This window comes from Suncus etruscus, chromosome 2, assembly GCF_024139225.1.
Source record: "Suncus etruscus isolate mSunEtr1 chromosome 2, mSunEtr1.pri.cur, whole genome shotgun sequence".
Lineage (NCBI taxonomy): Eukaryota > Metazoa > Chordata > Mammalia > Eulipotyphla > Soricidae > Suncus > Suncus etruscus.
The window spans coordinates 144,041,423-144,049,193 of record NC_064849.1 but is presented as its reverse complement, the minus strand read 5'-3'; the positions used below and the strand labels follow the sequence as shown (position 1 = coordinate 144,049,193).

The 7,771-nt window shown below is 36.6% G+C and overlaps 1 non-coding gene across 1 annotated transcript; it reads right to left on the bottom strand.

The window, feature by feature from the left end:
- Positions 1-7,344: 7,344 nt before the first annotated feature.
- Positions 7,345-7,452, bottom strand: LOC126002183 (U6 spliceosomal RNA). Its single transcript, XR_007492954.1, has one exon. It is a non-coding gene; the product is annotated as a U6 spliceosomal RNA (small nuclear RNA).
- Between the last annotated feature and the right edge of the window lie 319 nt (positions 7,453-7,771).

Sequence of the window (7,771 nt, the reverse complement as noted above, 5' to 3'; positions counted from 1 at the left end):
GTTTGAGAAGAATATAATGAGGCTTCTAAATATCTTCTAAAATATATACTTAAAAGTGCAAATATTTTATAAATTAGCACTTTCATTTATTTTTGGTAAATGTCTATGAAGGATATGGATGGATCATAATAATTTTCTTTTTTTTCAAGTTAAAGAAATTTTCATTGGCTGTGCCAATTTTTCTTCCCACTAACACTGCCAGACTACCTTTTCTTCTCTCTCTTGCTCACTTTGATTTTATCTTTTCAGATACTTCATTCCCAAAGGTATCTGGTTTTGAATAGTTTTTTACTAATACTAAATAATGTGATTGTTAAAATGGATATGTTGACTCTTTTTTTTTCTTAGAGTAATTGAATAGGAATGGAAAATATTTGTATATTTTATTTGCTTGTCTTGTTTTGTTTTGCCACACCCAAAGTTCACTCCTGGCAATATTAAAAGGCTCATCTGTGGTTCCAGAAATTAAACTTACAGTAATTGCATTCAAAGTAAATTTTCTATTTGCTGTACAATGTCTCTAGTCCCAAGACTTTCTTTTTTTCTTTGTTCTTTTCTTTTAATTTTATTTTATTGAAACAATTGTGATCTACAGAGTCCTTCATAGTGAATTTCATACATACAGAGAGACAAGGCCATTCCCACCACCAGTGTCAACCTCCCTCAACCAATGGAACCAAGTGCTTTCTATACCACCCTGTGCCCACTGGCCTGCCAGTATAACATGCCCATTTAAGTTTATATTATTAATTATAAATGGGTATTAAATGTAATTAGATATTTTATTTAAATCATTTTCTAATAAAAATTCATATTGCTAAAGTTTAGGTTCCTTGATTCTATTGATGTTGACTTTTGTTTAGATATTTAGTTCTGTCCTTATTTTTCCTTCACCAATGCATTCAAAAACACTTGGTCCCTAATCCCAGCCTTTCTTTATTCCCTTCTTATTTTTATAGAAAAACCTTAGCATAAATGGTAAAACAAAGTAATACATTTCTCAAGGTTTTATGAAAAAGGCAGAAGTCCTCATTAAAAGATAAATAACAATAGAAAAGAAGAAAAAAGAGTGTGTGTGGCATTTTATTAGAGGCACAGCAAAATATGGGAAAATAGAAATAAAACAATTTAGCCTATAAATAGGGAGGCCCTACCCATTAAACATTGAACCATAAGATCAACTACAGGATCCAGGCATACTAAGTTATCTAATCCCAAAATCTTTCTTTGTAGTCCCAATAAAATTTCTTCACAATCACATTGTCACATCCAGGTTTCTGTAGTTAGAGATCCTGTACTATGTACAAATCCTATGTTGAAGTCAGGGTGAAACAAAGCATCTTCTGGTTTCATCTCACCATTAGATGGCAATTCAGGGAACTCTGCCCTGAAAGCAAAGTGTTTCTGTTACCAAGTTTTCAGGGTGCCATATGAACTTTCTCTGGAGCAAGTCGATGCCAATGCAGAATTAGGGCCTTCCTTGGTAGAAGTCCAATTCCTGGTACTTGTGCAGAAAACTATGCTGATTACAAAGATGGGATCCAAGGTTCAGGGGTTAGTGTCCAAAATTCAATCTTCGGAAGCCTACGTCAGGTCACTATGACAAATACTCAGGGTGTAAGGCCTCACTGCAATAAAATTTTTGTGTGTTTTTATTTTTATTAGATAAGAATTTGTTTTCACATGTAAGATATTCCCATTTAATGTTCCTATGCGGAAAGGAACAAAATTACATGATACTACTGTTGCATATGGGGATAAAAATAACAAGCTGAACAATTTTGATAACCTAGTTCTAACTTGAATTCAAAAACCAAGAGAAACTTATCTACTATAATTTCTTCCTAAATACGTTTTTAAAAAGGAATGGATAGCATTGCCACTACATAAGGAAACAGACAATAAGAGTGATACGTATCTTAAGGAAATAAATCTAAAGAATATTCAAAGAAGATATACATGTCCCCTTTAAGTCTTTTGACATAGTCTGGGAAAGAGGAATAAAAATTCAGAGCACAGCTTCATCAGGCTATATGGTCTTGTGGAATCTGAAAAATGACTCCCAGAACTCTCATATTAGCAATGTCCTTGAGCTGGAGCTCAAAGACTGAATTTGGTAGTGAGCAACAGTCCATGGAGAAAAAAGGTGGTCTCAAAGGGGCTGCTGAGAGCAAATCAGCAGCAGTGGTGGTGGCAGCTTCTCTCAGGCTGAAGCAAGGCATGGTGGGAATCTGTCTTTTTTGCTTCAGGAGTTGGTTGACTACTGGTTGGGGTGGGGTGAATGTTCTGGTTCCTGAGTAGTTAAGAACTGAGATTAAGCAGGTAAAATGGGGAGAAATAACAGATTGGGAATGAGAGTGAAGTGCTAGAAAAGGAGTTGTAAAGAGATAAGGGTGGGGGGACTTGGATACACATTCTTCTCCAATGCACCTGGGTCATTCTCCAGGATAGACCACATACTGGCCCATAAACATATCTCCATAAAATCAAAAGAATAAAAATTGTACAGACTACCTTCTCAGATCACAAGGCACTAAAATTAGAAGTGAACTACAAAGGGCCACAGAAGTAAAACTTTAACACCTAGAAATTAAATAGCACTCTGCTGAACAACCAGTGGGTCAGACATGAAATTAAAGAGGAAATCAAAACATTTCAGGAAACAAATGACAAAGAAGACACATATTGTCAGAATTTATGGGACACAGCAAAAAAATGTACTGAGGAAAATTTATATCTTTACAAGCCCACATCAGAAAAGAAGGGGCTTACATAAATGTCTTAATGATACATCTTTTAAAATTAGAAAATGATCAATAAAGGGAGCAAAAATAGGTAAGCTGAAGGAAATAATAAAGCTTAGAGCAGAAATAAATGAAATGAAAATCAAATAATAAATTTGAAAAGTCAAAGAAAGCAAAATTTGGTTCTTTGACAAAATAAACAATATTGATAAACTACTAGCAAAACTCACGAAGAAACTAAGAGAGAGAAACTTTATAAATTGGATTAGAAATGAAAAGAGGGAGATCACTACAGATATTGCAGAGATTCAAGGGATAATCAGAGTCTACTTTGAGAAACTCTATGGAACAAAACATGAGAACCTGGAATGAATGGATAAATTCTTGGACTCCTACAATCTTCCATGGTTAAACCAGGATGATCTTGCTCATCTAAATAGACCCATCAATACTGAGGAAATTAAAAAAGTAATCAAAAGTCTTCCAAAAAAAGAAACAAACCCAGGCCCAGATGAATTCACTAACGAATTATTTCAAACCTTTATAAACAAACTACTACCAACCCTTTTCAAGATCGTTCATGAAGTTTAAAAATCAGGAACACTTCCAAAAGTTTTAAGAAGCTAACATCACCCTGATACCAAAACCATATAGAGATGTTACAAGAAAAGAAAACTACAAATCAATATCCCTGATGAACTCAGATGCAAAGGTCCTCAACAAAATTACGGCAAATAGGATCCAATGCCTCATCAAGAAGGTCATACAACATGACCAAGCAGGATTCATTCCATGAATGCAAAGATGGTTTAACATCCATAAATGAATCAACATAATACACCATATTAACAAAAAATAAAAACCATATGATTATATCAATATATGCAGAGAATATATTCGATAAGGTTCAACACACTTAATAAAAACTCTCATCAAGATGGTAATAGAAGGAAATTTTCTTAATATAGTCAAGGCCATCTACCACAAGCCAATGACAAATATTATTGTTAATGGTGATAAACTAAAAGCCTCTCCTCTAAAATCTGGTACAGGACAAGGCTGCTTTCTCTCAACACTCCTATTCAACATAGTGCTAGAATTTCTTGCTATAGAGATTAGACAAGAAAAAGATATCAAGGGCTTCCAGATAGGAAAGGAAGAAACCAAGCTCTCACTGTTTGCAGATGACATGATAAATTCTAAAGACTCTACCAAAAAGCTTCTAGAAACAATAGATTTATATAGCAAAGTGGCAGGCTACAATATTAACACACAAAATTCAAAGCCTTCTTATATATCAATAATTATGGAGACAAAATGGACATTAACAAAACAATTCAGATTGTTTTATTTATATTAGTGTCACACAAACTCAAATATCTTGGAGTCAACTAAAGACATGAAAGACCAATACAAAGAAAACTACAAAACTTTGCTTCAAGAAATAAAAGAGGACACAAGGAAATGGAGACAAATACCTTGCTCATGAATAAGGAAAAATTAAGATCATTAAAATGTCAATACTCCTCAAAGCATTGTACATATTTAATGTAATCCCTCTAATTATACCCATGACATTCTTTAAAGAAGTGGATCAAACACTCCTGAATTTACTGTGGAACAATAAAAACCCACAAATAGCTAGAGTAACACTTGGAAAAAGGAATATGGGAGGCATTACTTTTTTCAACTTTAAATTGTATTACAAAGTTATAGTTATAAAAACAGCATGGTATTATAATAAAGACAGACCTCAGATCCATGGAATAGATTTTATTATTTAGAAAATGTTCCCAAGACATATAATCAATTAATCTTTGATAAAGAGGCAAGAAATGCAAAACGGAGCAAAGAAAACCTTTCAACAAGTCGTGTTGGGACAACTGGTCAGTTACTTGCAATAAAGCAAACTCAGACCTCCATCTAAAACCATGCACAAAGGTCAAATCCAAATGGATTAAGGACCTCGATATTATACCTAAAACCATTAGTATATAAAAAGCAGGTAGGTAAAACTCCATGACATAGAGACTAAAGGCATCTTCAAGGCAGAAAAAGCACTCTCCATACAAGTGGAAACAGAGATAAACAGATGGGACTATATTAAGCTGCAAAGCTTCTGCACCTCCAAGGCAACAGTGCCTAGGATACAAAAGCCACCCACAGAATGGGAGAAATTATTTACCCAATACCTGTCAGACAAGGGGCTAATATCTAAGGTATACAATTTACTGACAGAACTTAAAAATAAAAAAAAATAAACCCATTAAAAAATGGGGAGAAGAAATGAACATATAATTTCTCAAAGAAGAAAAGCAAATGGGGCCCGGAGAGATAGCACATCGGTGTTTGCCTTGCAAGCAGCCGATCCAGGACCTAAGGTGGTTGGTTCAAATCCCGGTGTCCCATATGGTCCCCCGTGCCTGCCAGGAGCTATTTCTGAGCAGACAGCCAGGAGTAACCCCTGAGCACCGCCGGGTGTGGCCCAAAAACAAACAAACAAAAAAAAAACCCAAAAAAACAAACAAACAAAAAAAAGAAATGTAAATGGCCAAAAGTTACATGAAAAATGATGTTCCACATCACTAATTATCAGGGAGACGCAAATCAAAACAATGATGAGGTACCATCTCATGCCACAGAGACTGGTACACATCACAAAGAACAAGAACAATATGTGTATGGAGAGAAAGGAACTCTCATTCACTCCAGTGGAAATGTGTCTATTCCAGCCATTATGGAAAAACAATATAGAGAGTCCTCTAAAAACTGGAATTTGAGCTCCCATTTGATCCATTTTTACCACTCCTAGGGATACACCCTAGGAACACAAAAATGCAAAACAAAAATTCCTTCCTCACACCTATATTTATCACAACACTATTTACAATAGCTAGAATCTGGAAACAACTAAGATGCCTTTTATCAGATGAATGGCTAAAGAAATTGTGGCACATATATACAATAGAATATTATGTAGTCATCAGAAGAGATGAAGTCATGAAATTTTTCTATACATCGATGGACCTGGAAATTATTATGCTGAGTGAAATAAGTCAGAGGGAGAGAGATAGACGCAGAATAGTCTCATTTATCTATGGGTTTTAAGAAAAATAAAAGACATTATTTTAATAACGCACAGAGATGAGGACCAGCTGGAAGGACAGGCTCATGATATGAAACTCACCTCACAGAGGGGTGAGTGCAGAGAGAAATAATACACTAACAACTACCATGACAGTGTTAATGTGTGAGAGAAGTAGAATGCCTGCCTCAATTACAGGCAGGGGATGTGGGAGGAGGAAGATGTTGGGCATTGTTGGTGGGAATGCTGCACTGGTGAAGGAAAGTGTTATTTTTTCTGTTTAAAATCCAGATACAGCCATGTTTGTAATCAGAGTGCTTAAAAAAAGACATCATAATGAGCACTGTCTTCTGAGTCTAATAAAATACAACATTGCAATATGAAACTAGGGCAACCAACCTATATCTCCAAGTACTACTGTGGACAAAAAGCTCAAAGAGTTATTATAGACATATAATTTAACATTTTAATATATTAGAGATTAATTACAATGCAAATTCATAAGTCAAACTGGAAATTTTTTTTTTAAATTAACTATATGTAGGGAGGGTCTGGGGTGGGGGCTCTGACCTTCTGGTCTTCTAGCTCTGGAAGGATCTTCTTCCTTCCTGGGAGCCGGGAGGTTCTTCCAGCATGGGGTTTGGCAGCCCTCTGCCATGCCAAAGGCTTCTTTAAGCAGGCCTAGGAAGGGGTGCGGGACATGGGTCACTCCAGCACCCCTCTACCTCTTTCCTCTGGAACTCCAGGGCTTTTTTTAGCCACATGGCTGGGCAAGCCACCGAGGTGGGAATAGCAGCAAAATAGGTTCTGGCTTTAGGACTTACCAGGGAAGTTTCCTTATTAAACCTGTCCATTGTGAAACCGCACGGGGGCAAATATTTGGATATCATTGTGTTTCATCTGCTTGTCATAATCTGAAAGCCATCCAGGAGCTAAGTTTTATTCCTTTACTCCCTCACTCCCATCTCCTGTTACCCACATTTAACCATTTTTCTGTACTAATGATTTTTGTTTTGGCCAAGGTGGATTACATATCTTTCACAGTAATTTTTTGGGTGGAGTCTGAGCTTCAGCAGGCAACACGTCATGGCAAGGTTCCACGCTGTAGGCTTTTTGGCCAAGATAAGGGGAAGATGCAGCCTCAGCTGCCCCCCCCCCCAAAAAAAAAAAACTTTCTCTCTCCTTCCTCTCGGTCCCTACGGTTATTCCTGGACACCTGCTCAGGGTCCCAGCAAGTGGGTTCCGGTGAGGTGCAATTTAAAAGAGACCCTAGGCTTCTTTGTTCCTGAAAGGGGCTGGGAGGGGACTGGTAAACTTCCAACTTCCAGCTATTAGGAAGCAAACGCCTTTCAGGGAGTCGGAAGCTTCAGCAGGCAACAAGGGGAGGACATGGCTCCATGTGCTCTTCACTTGTCCAAATCACAGACCAAAGTGGTGCCTCGGAAACAACACCCTACCTCTTGACTATTTCTAAAACATAAAGGGACACATATATTTCCTTTGTATATCTCAGATGTATTCCCTCAACATCTATAACTCTTTTCGTGTCATCCTTGCGCAGGGGCCATGCTAATCTTCTCTGTATTGTTCCAATTTTAGTATATATGCTGCCGAATCGAGCATGACATCTATAACTCTTTTCAAACATCCTCATATAGTGACAATTTCACTGGATTTGTTATTTGATTGTTTGATTTCCCCCCTTTGAGATCTGTTTTATAAGCAATACTGGTAGAAGAGTATCTTTGTATAGATTTCATGTTTGAACCAAGTTACGGGGAATGTTGGACTTTATTCTTTGGCCCCCAGATGCACCAACAATATCTTGTGACATTGCTTCTCTTTTGCATAGGCACATTAAAATGGGAAAATAATGCAAATGCAAACAAGTTCTTATCTAATAGAGACAGGAACACAAATTTGGTAATGTAATTAGGTCTTT